The sequence below is a fragment of the Anastrepha obliqua genome, chromosome 1 (genome assembly GCF_027943255.1).
Source record: "Anastrepha obliqua isolate idAnaObli1 chromosome 1, idAnaObli1_1.0, whole genome shotgun sequence".
Classification (NCBI taxonomy): Eukaryota; Metazoa; Arthropoda; class Insecta; order Diptera; family Tephritidae; genus Anastrepha; species Anastrepha obliqua.
This window is the reverse complement of record NC_072892.1, coordinates 43,179,662-43,196,033: the sequence shown is the minus strand read 5'-3', so window position 1 is coordinate 43,196,033 and position 16,372 is coordinate 43,179,662.

The following is a 16,372-nucleotide window of genomic DNA, read 5'->3' as shown; positions in this document are numbered from 1 at the left end:
TTATAATCTGGTAGATAGTTTAATAGCATTTATTTTTTGAATATGATATCTGGCACATATCCGCCACGGCTATGAGTTATAGTCCATAGTCCATTCGATTAGTACAATTTTATGCCACTTTTTTCCAATAAATCCGGCTGAATGGCATCAATAGTGGCTTGAGTATTGCAATAAATCGATTGTTAAGCACGCTGTGTGGCAAGTTGCGCCGTCTTGTTGGAACCAAATATCCTCGAGTTTAGCTGACTAATATTTGAAAACAAAAATTCAGTCTGCGTGGCTCGATGGCGCTCGCCATTAACCGTAACGGTAGCTGCTTCTGCATTTCAAATGAAATAAGGACCATTCACGCCCCCAGCGCTCTATGAACTTCGCGACAGACTTTTATTTCTAAGTGAATTTCCACAATTGGGAAGCGTTGTTCTGGCGTGAAAAGATACATGTTGACTTCATAAATCTTACTGAACAGAAATGTCAACACAGTTCGCCATTCTCAGCTGTCAAACCAGAGTTATCGATATCGATAGTTCACATGAAGCACCCGAAAAAACACCCGATGCAAATGTTAATATCAGTGCCGTCAAAATTATATGAGCAAAATACCATCATGAACTTAATCCCACTCAAAGCAACTGTGGCATACAAAAATACATCTTGAAGTTACTTGTAAAGTAAAATATCACCTTAATTACTAAAAGTGGAGAATTAGTTTTGCAATAGCATGTAAAGCATATCAAGTAAAAAATTATATAAATATAATTCGAATATTACAAAATTGAATTTAGTGTTTGCACCTATTAGCTTTTGTTCAATATTACTTGGCTTTCAATAGCTTTGTCGATCCATTATTGTAATCAAACATATTGAGACTTTCTGCTTTAAATTGGGCTTAACTCTTTATATGCCCTCAAAACGCACTCTTTTTATGTTTATATGGGAAGCAACAGATTGGCAAGAAAACACATTATTTTTCAAAGTATTGTATCGTTGTTGTTGTAGTTTTCCATTGTGCCAACATTTAGTGGCTTTAAATTGGAAAACGCTTCCATCACTGCAGCGCTCTTTCTTTGCTTATGTAGCTCGATTCCTACGCATGCATAAAGGGTGGTTGAAACATTAAAAATCAATCAAAAGTCAATTTTGATTGACTTAGTATGACTTTAGAACGCCAAATCGTTCTTTTTTTAGTTACTTAGGAGATACTCTCACGAATAAAATTGGTTTACAGAATCTGGTATATAAATTTTCTAAGAGCTTGATGTAATTTTGTTCTGGTTTGATCTCATTAAAGACACTTACGATATGTTTTCTATTACACCTTATTTTTCTCTGTTATGCATTTCACTGGGCTAACTATTCAAAGGGGCTACTATTCAGCTAATAGATGTCGCCAAGACTTTGCCAGCGTTAACGAAAAACAAAAAACTCTATGTTAGCGACCACCAGAAAAGAGCTTTAAGTTGGAGTGGTAATAATCAGGGTGGTTACAAAAATTATTTGTATTGAATTGAAATCGGAGAAAACTGCATTTGTGAATATTTATCGATTTTGGGAGTCATGAGTAAGGTCCAAAGAACAGATTTTTTATGCATCTCGTAGGGACGTGGCCACCGCGTCGGCGCTTAGGCTCAAATATGGCACTATGGAAAGAACGGTAGTTTGGCCACGCCTGTATTTTGCACTCTCTGAACAGTCACCAACAAGAAATAGACTATTCTATTCCTAGACTCCCTTTCGACACTAAGACGATGGAGAAGGGGAGAATTCAATTTTTATACAGATGGTTCCAAGCTAGACGATAAGGTTAGCTATGGAGTATTTTCGAAGGAATTAGGACTGGAACTATCAGTTCGACTACCAGACTACTTCAGCATCTATCAGGCAGAGGTTCTAGTTATAAAAGAAGTGGCTACATATCTAAATATGCATGCCGTAACAACTATAAATATATTCTCGGATGGCCAAGCGGTCATTAAAACAATGAATGCGACTATACTAAGATCAATGATTGCACAAGAATACCGGGCAGCCCTAAATGATATTAGTGTCATATTTCAAGGCCAACCTTATTTGGGTTCCAGGCCACAGAGATATTGAGGGAAACTGTAAAGCCGATGAGCCACGAGTAAACTAATAATGAAAAATAGAATTATCACGATCATTGGCTATTTGGCAGGCATAATGATATATATATTTTTGGTTTATTTTATTTTGTATCATTTTTATATTACAACATGATTTTAATGAATTATTTTGCAAAATTTTTATTTTTTTCACCTTATTATGACTTATTTACTTCCCTTTGTTTTTTACTTCGTTTTACTTTTGCAAATTTGTTTAAGTTTTCTTAACTTAATTTATTTTATATTAGCTTTATTTTATTTCGTTTTCTTTTGTTTATATATTCCTTTTGAGTTTCTAAACGTCATTTTATTTAATTTTGTTTTAACTTTATTTTGTCAATAATTTTTTTTTTTTTGTTTTAATAAATTTTGTTTTCTTCTTTTTATTACTTTTTTGTAGTCAATCGGATTTAATATATTTTATTTATTTATTTTTTTTTTTTTTGTGTATTGTATTTTATATCCTTATTTTTTATTTATTTTTTATTCCTTCAAGCACCCTATTTGCCACAGAAATTCCAAAGTTGCTGATTTTCTTAGAAGATTCCATGCGGTATTCAAATTGTATAACATCCCGTTATTCTATCTGCATTTTAAATTCAATTTCAATGAAAGCTTTTGCATTTTCCAGACCTTGCCTTCACAAACACAATACAAACAAATTGGAGAATTTGGTTTCCTCTTTGAAAGTCGACACGTTTGGAAAATCTAATTTAAGTTTTCAAGACTTAAAATTTCAAGAAAATTGCGAAACTTGTTATGCCAACTAAGCAAATAAATACATAAACGAGTATATGCAAATTTTTATATCTGCATATATAAATACAATATAAACCTGTTTTCACATTCGCTGGCAGAATTGGCAATTTCCTCCGCTTACATGAAAGTTAAAGCTATGCAAGGGAGAAATAAATATGCATATTTGCAATTCTATAGAATTTAAATTAAATTTTTACCTTAGCAACAACGATGTAGTGAGCACAAAGGGCTATGAGTACCTGTGACGGCATGGCATTAGCCAAAACAATGCACCTCAGTACAACATTTGTAGGTAGTATGTAAATTTATTGTAATAGGGACTCGCACACAAGTTTCGTAGATATGACAGGTTTCACTTTCAACAATACAGGTATTCCTTTTCGCATTTTGTGATGATACTCCACACAATTTGGAATCATAATTAGTTGTCTTTTTTGTCGTAACAAGCAACTTTCTGTATGCAAAGACCTACGATGTTAGTTGTTCTGTGGTTTTACACATAATTTTTACGGACTGCATTGCATTAAATATCGCACAAGAAATTTTTTCGCTAGTTATAATTTTTATTTTTCACAAATGAATTTGTTTGTATGCGGACGCTGTAGCCGAGTCGGTTTATGCGTGGCTACTACTTAACGCTTAATTACTACTGTGAAGATAAAATGATGGAAAACCTTTTTTTGGCAGACATTGGTGACCCTCTGAGTGATTTTATCGGAATCAATTTTGAAAAATTTAAAGAAAAGAATGAGAAAATGAGAAAAAAGATCATATCGAGAATGAAGTAGAATTATCAAAAAAGCTTAAGTTTTAAAGTTTTTTGCTTTGGTCAGGTATTTTTACATTTTTTCATATTTTTTTCTTTTTGTGAAATTTCAGTCTCCACTATTTGAGCCCACAATCCATCTACAGTTTACATATTTAATCTATGTATTAGCTTTTGTATAGCCTAAGCGACGTATTAGGTTTTAGAATATATTTTCAGAATTGTTTCTATAACAAATTTTTTTAATGAAGTGAAGTAGGAAATACTGAGTGAAAAATTGTTAATTAAGAACTTTATCAAACGGCCAATTCTAACTGTCAGAACTTGATTAAAATTTTATTTATGATTTTCATTAATGGATATACTTTTTAACTAAGATCAGAAGAACATCGGATATGATTAAAGAAAGTTGGCATAGAAGCAAAAAAACATTTTTTCTAAATAACCTTTAAAATGAAGAATCTCGAAAATGGCTAAATTTTAGAGGTTATGTCAAATAACCAGATAATTTAGAAATTACGTAATTATTATTATCCTGAAGTATCCCGAACGACTTTCCCCATTAACCCTGTATGCAATATGAAGAAAAAGTTTATGTTTTGTCTAAAAAATTAAAAAAAAAAATTTATTTTAAATATAATTGATATTACCATGCACGTTTCCATTAAATACTACTATATTTTTTCATAAACTTTCACCTTTAATTAAAAATAATTACGAAAACTTTAATTGTTCTTGAAAAGTGGCTCCATTAATGGCAGAAATGCTCGCTATTTGTATGTACTGTATGAAGCAGCTGATGCATAGGTTTGTGCACGTTTGTTTTCACGCTTATACCTCTGTAATCCTGCGTCAACTGGCCACATCGCGAACCGCAACTTGTTTATGTATATGGGCACATAATAATTAAAGTTTATTAGAAGACCATTCGGAGTGGGAAAAAATGTACGGCACTTGAATCATATGAAACAACACAAATACGCAGACCATAAACCGAAAGAGGAGTTTGGTCTGAGCATTTCTACTTAATGTTTTTTTTTTATGATCGAAACTTAAAATGCAGTCACCAGAATTTTCAGTTATTATTTATTCGCCTAACCAAATCTATTACCTTCAATAGCAGCACTCACAGCGAAAGTGCCAACAAGAGCCACTCCTAAATCCTCCACTAATGCGAAAACAAATTAGTCAACATCAATTGTAGTTAAGAAGCGCTAAAGTGAACTTAACGACAACTCAAAGGAGGCAGATATGCAAATATGCGGAGTGAGAATATGAAATATGTGACGGGGCGTATGATGAACATTTGCGCGTATGAATTTGAGTACGTAGTAAGTGTGAGAGTACGCAAGTGTGCAAGTATGCGTTTGTTAGCTATAGCGATGTGACGGAAGGCATCAAAGTGCAAATACGCCAAAGACTAAGTGACATATCGATTCAGAAAACAAGAGCAAAGGCTGCAGGATACGTGCGTACACATTTCTCTAGCGCTAATGGTGTATGGCGGTAGTAGAAGAAGTGGATGAATGAATTTAGAATGGAAGAGAAAAAAGTGCGAAATTGATTGAAGTGGTAGCGCATAGAGTACAATGCGAAAACGTGAATCGTGAGACATAGTATGAGCATCCGGTAGTGCCAAGGCAAGTGGCTGGGAAGTAAGGAGAACAGCTAAGTTGGCAACAACTGGCGTTGATGACTCTGCCATTTGCCATAAACACTACGAAGTGAACATGCCAAACTGAAGTGACTGTTGAAAGGAGTTAAGTCAAATGCATCTGTATGAGAGCACAGTTAGCTAGTGCATAAGCGAAATACGAATTTAAAGAGAAATAAAAAACAAAACAAAAAAAAACAATGAAATAAAACAAAATGCAGTAATGTACTTCAATTCTAGTTTTATTGCTTTTCACAGAAAAAATCAGCAACAAACGTGCTTCAAGACGTGGCGTATGCCACATACACTCACAAACAATATAGAATATATACAAAACCATAAGCTTATACACTAGTCTTCACTCATCCACCAAGAGCCGTGAACTTTACGCGACAGCAGCTGGTAATACAATTATTATGATTATTACGCAAATGCACAAAATATGACGCCTTAACACGCGCACAAACTCTTAGTGAACCATCGTATAAAAAGTATTGTACCATGTGCGTGCAACATCGTTGGTACGTGACTCTAAGTCGTGATGAGTTTGGAGTCATCCGCCGTTTTAAGTCTTTGTGTACTTGCATACGCCAAATACAATACTAAGTAATAAAAATGCAACCCATCTGTGCTTCCATTACTGCAGCCAATTACAGTTTTCTATGCGCTTCTTTTTTTATCTACTAGTATTAGGTACTCTAGTAAAACCGCTTATTTTGAAAGTGGTATGTTGGCGATTTCGTGCCAATTGGTCCAAGAATCTTGGACCTATGAATAAAGTCTTACATTTTTCTGAAAGCTTTTTAGGCTTGCGTATAATATGAAGAAAACTACAATACAATTATTTATAAAAAGCACTGAATGATTTTGATAGTTATTCAATATTAAAAATTTTGGGATGGACTACTCCTCGAATGACTACTCCTTAACTTGTTCTAAGTCATGTATAGTAATTCCTTGATCAACATGATCACTAAATATTCAGATGTTTGCAATACCAGTTAGACTTATGCCTTAGCACTGCTTGAATGGGTGAGTCTAATGAGAAGGTCGACTACCAAACCAAGTATTTAATTAATATTGATTTGTAGATAGATGGCAACATATATATACATATATATATATTTGAAATATTTGTGGATTTTAAATACTTGTAGATTAAAGTATTTTTTAAAAAGCATATTTAACAATTTAAATCGTTTTGAATTAGGTGGCAACCCTGCTCAAAAATATATGTGTATAGCAAAGCTTTCTTAGCCAGCCTTCGTTTTAAGTCAATATTTTAAAACCTAATTTAACCATCATATTACTTAACTTTGATTTTTAAATACATAGATGGCAAGCCAGTTTCTAAATATAAGGAGCTTAAAGTGTTCTTAAATAATTTTCGTTTTGAAACTTATGTAATATTTCAACCAACTCCTTTTTGAATACTTCAATAAGGGATAAACGGTAAAAAAAATACTTTTTTCATAAATTTATTGTAGCGAAACGGTTCAAGTCAGTTTATTAAAAGTTGTTGCATATTATAAAGTAACATTTCAAAAATATTTGATAAAATTTTCATGTAAAAATATTGCAAAATGAGCGAATGAGAGCACATTTACGTAGACATCTTTTCAAAAATACATTTTGCAATAGTCAGCATATCTCAGCGTAGAATCATCTGAAATCAAAAAAATCGAATAATTTAGTTAAAGTATGAGTTAAACTTCCCCCCAACGTTTATTTTGACGATTTATTTTCATTTTCAGCCATTTGGTAGTCGTTTGAAGTAAAAAGTGATTTTTGACGAAAAAATGCCGCCATTTTGTAGGTGTAAAACCACCTTAATATAAAAAAAAAATGGCGGAAAGAAAACGTTGGGAGGAGGTTTTTTATATGTAAAATATGTGTGCAAAATTTTAAAAGGATCGGTTGAGTAGTTTTCAAATGCCAATGACTACGCACTTTAAAAAAAAAGGTTCGAGAAAACCGCGTTTAAAGTTTGTAACGGACTACGCGCGCAATTGCTGCGTCTCGGCAGATGTTTGAGGCGGCTCGGCTTTATGCTCTATAACTTAAAAAGTTTTGCTCGGATTGACTTAAACTTTTAACACGGTATTTTTGAAATGTTTTACTACAATAACATGCAAAAAACAAATCAATTTTTATCCCTTACCCCCCTCCCCCCCCCCTTAAATAAAATTTTAGATAAGTGATAACACTGACATAGCGCAGCGAATAAAGATCCAGCGGCTACGCTGGCTGGGTCATGTCGTCCGAATGGATACAAATGCTCCGGCTCTGAAAGTATTCAATACAGTACCTGCTGGTGGTAGCAGAAGAATAGGAAGGCCTTCTCTGTGTTGGAAAGGTCGGGTGGACAAGGACTTGGCTTCACTTGGTGTGGCCAACTGGCGCCGATTACCACGAGAAAGAAACGACTGGCGCGCTTTGTTAAACTCGGCCAAAATCGCGAAAGCGGTTATCGCGCCAATTAAGAAGAAGAAGAAGAAGAGAACCCTGGTATATAAAGCTTTCGTTTAATACTAACCATATTGAATATAGTTGAAATTTTCAATGGATACGCACCCAATTTATAAATATTTCAGGATTAAAGTGTTTTAAATCATTTTTATTTGAACAATTTTATTTAAGAGTTCACGAATGCAAATGATTTCTTACTCAATGTTTACACAAAAATCACCGAGAAATGTAATCCATTTAGATATTCTTAATATAATATAATTGCGAAAAATAGCGTGAGGAAGTATATCTGAACCACGTACCGAGCATAGGTATACTGGAGCTTGCAGTTGTAAAGTATGTGAGAAGCCTCTACACACCTGAAATATTTGTGGAAAAATGTAAGTTGCAAATGCCGCAATGGTCCATCGCTGCACTTGTTTTATTTTCGCTGCATAAAAGTTCAGAAAAGAGCCACTATTTTCCACATTTTTAGGTGTCAGTACCTGGCTGAAGTTGCATTAATTATGCTGGCAACTGTACACATTTACATACCATACTTAGATACTCACGCATACATAAGCATACACGACAATTGTTTCACATAACGAGAGCATTAAAGTGTGAGGGTGCGTGCTATAATTTTACAGTTTTTTTTCTTAATTTTTCTGGTTTTTCTTCTTTTCCCTGCTGTAGTAGTATATTGTTATTATTTTAGTAAAAGTCATGCAAATCCCACATTCATACACAACTCCTCACGGGCATATGTGCTTTCACCCACACATACACAAATACAATTTTTTCATTTCCATTTTCATTCTCGTTCTACATTTTCCCGCTACTATTTTTTATGAATTTTTATTGACGTCGTCTGCTCACTGCTTTTGCAAATACAAACGTATAAATGTGTTTGTAGGTGTACACAAACAAATGAATTTGTATATCACCCTTGGAGACCACCAACCATAACTCTTCCTGATGTACGAGTATGTAGGTATACATATGGTCTGACTGGCTCATATTGTTATTGTGCTCGAAATTGTTTGTGATTGCTTCTATTCGAAAAATTCGTTCAATAACTTCTTGTTTGCTCACCCTTCTGTGCAAACGATTGAAATTATTTTGTATGCCTCGTCTGTGTGACACTGCGTATGAGTGGCATTTTCCATTGTGATGGTTTAGAAGTCATTTTCCCTGAAAGTTTATTCAAGCTGCTTTCCTAAAATATGGTAAATTGGGTATATATGCGAGTGTGTATGTGATGTAATTGAAGCCATCGGTATAATTACAGTCATTCACCTGCATGATCGATAATGAATTGTATATGTATACAGGGTGTTTCGTTACCGATTGCAAAGACTTTAAAGTTACATGGTTTGATTAATTTCATAAGGTAAGAGAGTGGAACAACATCAAGACGCACACCACAAATAGGAGGAGGAGCTCGGCCAAATAGCCAAAAATTATATATATAAAGGGTTTTTCAATAAGGGCGGGTAGATGTTGAAATGGAATAAAATGGCGTTTGCTGTGTGGCACGTAGCGCCGTCCTGCTGGAACCACATGTCGGTATGTATGGTTCAATATGGGCCATAAGAAATTGGTTATCATCGCTGTGTAGCGCTCGCTGTTGACGGTAACCGCCTCACCCACGTCGTTTTCAAAAAAGTTCGGACCAATGACGCCGCCGGCCCAAAATCCACACCAAACGGTAACTTTTTGAGGATGCATTATCACCTGGTGAACCTCGTGTGGATTGGTGTCGTCCCATATACGCCAATTTTGTTTGTTAACACAGCCATTCATCCAAAAATGCGTCTCGTCACTAAAGATGATTTTTCGCCCAAAACTGGGGTTCTCTTCCAAACGATTCGAAGCCCAGTCAGCGAACAAACGGCGTTGTCTATGATCATCAACTTTGAGCTCCTGGGTCAGTTGGATCTTGTACGGGTGTAGGCCCAAGTCCCGACGCAAAATTCGCCAAATTGAAGTCTGCGAAAGGCCAAGTTCTTGTGCACGGCAAGGAATAGACTACCTCGGGTTCTGCTATACACTTTCACGGACCGCGGAAATGTTCTCGGCTGATCTTGCGTTCCTTGAACGTACGGGTGTTGGCTGATTGTTTACTGACCCGGTCGTCTCACATTTGGCCACCAAACGTTGAAGAGTCGACTTTGAAGGGCCACCACGTCGACCGAAAAATGGGCGCAATGCGCGCAACGTTTGCGTTAATGAACACTCATTTTGATAATAAAGTTTTATCATTTGAACATGCTGTTCAATCGCGTAACTTGCCATGATGATTTGGCATAAACAACTGAATAATAAACAAAAGATTTGACAGATGTCACCAAAACAAAATGGCTGCCACAGGGCGCCAAAATCGACCCGCGCCAATTGAAAAACCCTTTATAAGAGACCTAATAGGCGGGGTCTAACGCGATCTTCCTAGGAATTATAATTATCATTATTAGTTGCTAGAGCGCCGACTTTGGGCGCATAGTGCCCTAAAAATGGGAGGCGTTTTTATTTTCATCTTGACTCACTACGTGCCTAGAAACAGAGCATCTCTTTTGGTTTGTATTTACGGCTTATCCCACCAGAATAGGTACTTTCTTTTAATATATATTTATTTTTTTATTTTTTTTTTATTATTTTAGCAACCTTAATAAATAAGTATAAATGTGAAAGTTAGTTCATTTGTGATTATCATTTCTGAGCAGGCTGGCGAGTGTGTTTAGACCCGTTAGGTGGTGGAGCGATCGAAGTTTTCTGAAAAGTCGAATTTTTAAATTTGGATTTGGAAAAAATGGGCCCGCATATGGTGCAACGATAAAGAGTTCCAAAAACTTGTGGTTCGATACAACTCTTGAGAATAGATCAACAAGTATATACCCATATATGCATATATGTAAGACTTTTTCTATATGGAGAAAATGTGCAGCATTCTCGGAAAAAAATATGTGAAAACTTATATAGGGTTTTGAGATTAAGCATCCACTTTATTACACTAAATTTGAATAAGCTATAAAATCTGGCGACATAATGTGGCGATACCAGTGCAAGCGATTTGCCCTCAGTTACCTCTGACGTGTTTATTTCTTTTTGTTTCCAGTTTTGTTACGCCCGAAACCCGACGCTGTATTCTCATACACACATACGTCATTGCGGGTCGAACCGCACTTTTATAAGTTTTGCCTTTTAGTTCAGACCCACCTTTGCCAGCGGACTTGAATACGGTTCGTCACTTCGCGGTCTAGTGTGCAGTCATTGCTTACAATAGATCGAAGATATTTGAAGCTCTCAGGCTACGAAATTTTGGAATTTTGTTACTTTCATTAAATTCGAAGGTGCTCTGTTTTCTTTCTGCTTATGCATAAGCCAATCAATTCCAAAACTTCAACCCACCGTGAAAATTTATTTTGTAAAGCACCCGCAACCTCAAATAACAGCGTGACTTCATCGGTGTTAATGAAAATTAAAAAAAAAAAGTTGTTAAAACTTTTCAAAATATCGCTTTTGAGCGACGCTGTTCAGATATTTTGGAAAATCGACTATATGGCCCAATTTCATTTGAGTATCTATGAAGTATATTAGAGGAAATTTGTTTGAAGAAAATGCAGCTTTAACTTTATGTTTGAGATATAATTGAAATGATGCTATATATGTATAAAATTCCGTGTGGAGCGAAAGACCAGAATAAAAGTATTGAAATCGTTTCGATTGTGAGCAAGTTTTTTTTAAAGAAATCTTTGTTATATTTGAGTTTATACCAGGCCTTGACAGGCGGTTCTTCTTCTTACACCTTGCGGATTCCACCATACTTTGCCCTGCACATTTTGCCGGCATCTTTGTGCAAAGTGTGGCATATCCAGCCAAATCGTCTGCGCTTGATGATGAGCTCGATTGGGGTTTTGTCAGTCGAATTAAGCAACTCTTGATTTAAAAAACACAAAGCCACCAGATTTACAAAATTTTGCATAAGCAGGTATTGACAAACGTTTGAAACCTTCGGATAGGCGCGGATGTAAGCGACCATGATTTGCAGTCATATAAATAGTAACACCGCCTTTACGTTTGAATTAAAAATTGATAGCTTAGTTTTGACTGATGTGGAATTCGAAACCCATATGTTGTGCAACTGGGAAAACGCTGCACGAGCTTCAACCGTTGCACCTGCTGCTGTTATTTTATTCCCAAATAGCAAAATTTCATCTTACGACTGATCTTTTTTTCATACATAGTAAACCAAGGCCCTAGCTTTGCGCAGAATTTCGTCTTGCTAACGTTCATTTCATTTTAAGGCCAACTTCGCTTGCAACAGCACTGAACTGGTCCAAATTTGTTTGCAGATCTGACAATTTTACGGACAAAAACGCTGTGTCATCTGCGTACGTGAAGTGGAGTGTTCTTAATGGCCCAATGGATCAGAGCACAGGATGTTGTTTGTATGTTGCCGAGTTCATACTCACTTGAACACGATATGTAACTTGAGAAAAAACGAAATAAAGATATGTACATCCTGATATCATCAGTCAGCGCTTCGTTTTTTATAAAATAATCTTTGATATATGTTAAATTCATATGTGCAACTGCATAGCAGACGGCACAAAATTAATCATCCAATTTTGTTTTTGAATAACTTTTTTACTAAATAGAAAAATAAATTATTTCTAGTGATGAAAATCTTTCACAAATTTTTATTAATACACAGGTATCACAAATGATTGAAGTACGATACTGTTTGCAAAAAGAGGATTAGTTTTGCGCCACTTTGTAATAGTTAGTCGAAAACCGTAGTCCTTTGATGCGCTGCTTAAGGATTACCCACCGGTTTTCTGTAGGGTGTAAGTCAGATGATGTGTTTGCTAATCAAGTACAGAGATTTTTTATCGTTAATAATTCGAAAATTCTAAAGCAAAGGCATTTTTACTTCGCCATATGGCAGCATTGTTGCCTCCAAAATATTTTTATATTCGTTTCTACGGCGGCGTTACTCAGGGTGACGGGTCAAAAGTGAGAATAGGGGAAAGCAATAAGAAAATGTATATTTGCTGCTGAGAATTGCATTTTTGCGGGAGAGAAAATGTAACAATCACAACTCGCAAGTGGAGCTCACTTCAGGGATCTATCACAAAAACTGACTATTTTTAAATTTGAAAGAAAAATATTTTTTTTTTTTTCGAAAAATTCTATTGAAATGTTCAATTCGAAAATTTGATTCAAGCGCAAGTGTAGAAATAGAGGTTATGTTTTTCATAGAATACTCGATAAATAGTCAAGAGAAATTTATCTTCAATCAATCTTATAATCAATCTCATCACTCAGTTCAGGGATACTTCTTAATTTGCTGGCATACACAGTTGGCTGGTTAGTTCTTCGATATAACAAGCGCTAAAAACTCACTTCTTTCTAATACTTAACCCGTGAAATAATCTAAGGGTGAAGCCTGTAAGAAAAATTGTATGGCAGCGACTGAAGCGGATAAAGGATTATTTCTATTAAATCCACATTACGTCGTTTAGAAACTGCAAAGCCAGTAAATTAGCTCTACTTAGATCTGATAACCTCTAAAATAAGAAATAATTCTGCGTTTCTTCTGCTCCTAGAAACTTACAGCTATGTGGGGTTGTGTTACCGTGCCAATATGGCTGCATGAACGCTCAACTTCCTGCCGGAATATTGCCTTCCAATAGATTTTAATAAGGGTTGAAGATTAACAAATCTAACTGATAACTAAAGCCGGGGATGGAAATGGTATAATTGGGGTAAAGCCGATAGGTGAGTAAATGAGAGTGTAAACTCTTTTAAGAAAATACCGAAATCAAGCAAAATATCTTGTGAAAAGACCTTGGGACCTTGAAACCTTGAGGCAATCATTTGCACTAACACATTTGCAGCTTTTTTCGTAGCAGCTAATATCTCTGTCTCTCCAGATCACAGGCTCTCAAGCTATCATAGCCATTTCCATAGAATGAAAGGAAAAATAGAGGAATAAATATTATACTGCATCTAATAAAGTGGATAGTGTATAGGAGCTATCTTTCACGAAGCCCACTTAAAAGTGCTAATTTTCGCTTGTTCGATGACTTCAAGGCTGAAGTCTCAATCATTACGAAGACTACGAATCAGTTTTTATATTTAAGGATAAAAAAGTTATATACTGAATGTACTTAGAACTCTGGGCCCTCTCATGTCTAAACTTGCACCTGGATTGCCGCTCTTTCTAAAGGAACTTACAAACATATTCTTCAGTACTAACTAATATTTAAAAAATTTAGCTTTAGACAAACTAGCGAAAGATGCTATCAAAGGTCAACTTGTTGACTTTCAAAACATGGAAAACGAACATAATGCATATAACCGCAGAAAATGGAAAATATTATATGTATGTATAAAAGCTCCATTGGATCCTTTTACCGGTAAGAGAACATGTTGAAAGGTATGGTAGAAGTTAACAAGGCTACATTATATGGGATTATATGTATGTACATCCAACAAAAATTTACCACTTAAACCTTGCAAAGAAACGGGATATCGGCAAAGTAAATATACTATCCTCTTCCAACAAACAAGATGTGCACAGAAGATCGTTGATGAGACCAACGTTGAGCATATGGCATTCCCAAGAATTGTGCTGGATGATTAGGCCTATCAAAACTCGCAGCTCACTCATCCTCTGTTTACAGGAAACACTTCGTTGTTTTACATGAACTTTGTTAATGAGAGCCTTGAACTACCCGCTGTAGTTGCCCTATTGGTGCCAGTCTGAATTGGATGCTCCAAAGAAACGTAGTTCGCCAATCCATCAGGCATTTCGTTGCCTTGAACACCACATTGTTCCGGCACCCACATAAGTGCGAACTCATTCCACCTTGCAACGGAGTTTTGCCTCAATTTATATTCCTGAATAACTTTTGAGGAGGTGCGAGTAAGCTGAAAAGCGTTTAGAGCAGTTAGAGACCCTGATTTTACTTCCTCCCTTTTCGTCTTTTATCCAGTCAACTCCCTATTTAAGGGAAAGATCTCGGATTAAAGAAGCCGTCTTCATAATGATGAAGTAGTAAAGCACATGCGTTGCTGTCTAGTGTCGTAGATACTCTAAATAATATGTTAGATATGCATCCAAAAGCCGTGCGAAAATTGTTCAGGGACAGCGATTGGTTCAAAAAGCCATTGGATGTATTTATATGCCTTTGGCTCGGCGCGCCACTGTTTTCGGTGGCAATCACTCTGACTTAGCTTAACTTATTCAGTTACAAAAATTACTAGAACTAAGCATTGCATTTCCGAATTTCCACTTGAAATTTTTAATTGTGTCAACTCGGAAAGGGCTTTTATCTTCACGTTGCCTGCCGCCACCTATAGCACCACCATTTAATTAGCATAGCACAGCAGCATAGGCAATTACTTACCCTTATATATATATATATCTACATATTTATATACATGTATGTATAACGAGGACTTGATGACAATGCAACAACCATCACGAATTATACAAATTACTACAGTTCCTGCTGTGGTCACCGTTGGCGCAATGCAGTCTTGCGGCCGAGCAGATGCTTCAGCTCAGTAGACCAGCGTGGCACAGAAATGCCACAATAACAAGCAAGCGGAAAGGAATTAAAAGGCAAAAGTAAAAGCAGCAGACACAAACAATGGCAAGCATAGGAGATAAAGAGTGAAAAATAAAAGAAATAATGCTGAAAAAAGACACATTGAGTGACATTTTGAGGAAGGGCTCCCACTTTTCTTTTCTTTTTCTTTTTTTTTTTTTGCGCCGATGTCAGAAACAGATGCTGATTAAATAGTTAGTTATCCGAATACAGGCAATATAACTACCTACCTCAACAATTTCTACCGAAAAAGTTTCACTCACCTTACACTGTTTACATGAAATTGATGATTTTCCTCGAAATAAAAAAATTTACACTAAACTAAATTTCTAATGAATTTTCTTTTATATGTATTTCTTGGGCTTCAACATAACACTTTAATATTTTTCACAGTCCATAGCACGCTTTACGATTTTATCGTTTAATTCTCAACTTTTCTTTTCACTCACTCCCGTCACCGGCCGCTAGACGCGCAAAAACGACAGATCGACTTTCGTTCGCTGCGAATACCGCAAATGGACTGATTTTGTTTTAACGAAATTGGGTGTTGCTTTTAGTATTTATTTTTTATTTTGCCTTCTTCATATTCAAATATTTTGTAATTTATATACAAATGTGTGTATGTTTGCGTGGTGTAAACAATACATGCGCACTGGTAGGGTCTTTCAATTTCCGGTGTGTTGGAACTATGATTAGCGAATTTCGATGAATGCAAAGCTTTGCGAAAAAGCTTTAGTCGTGGCACACACCATTAAATGCAGGGTGTATGTGGAAAATGAGCAAATAACTTTTTAGTATCAAAAAGCAGAGAATGTGAATGGAATGAGAAGGCGCAAATTTTTGTGTTAAATATTTTTAGTACAACTGAGTTTTGAAATGTTTCTTGTAATGGAGTTTAGAGCACCGACTTTATCGTTTGGTAAGTGAATGCTAAGACGTTTCCTTTTTTATTGCAAAAGTTTTATTAATATTCAAAGCATAAATGCACAATTTAATAACTAAT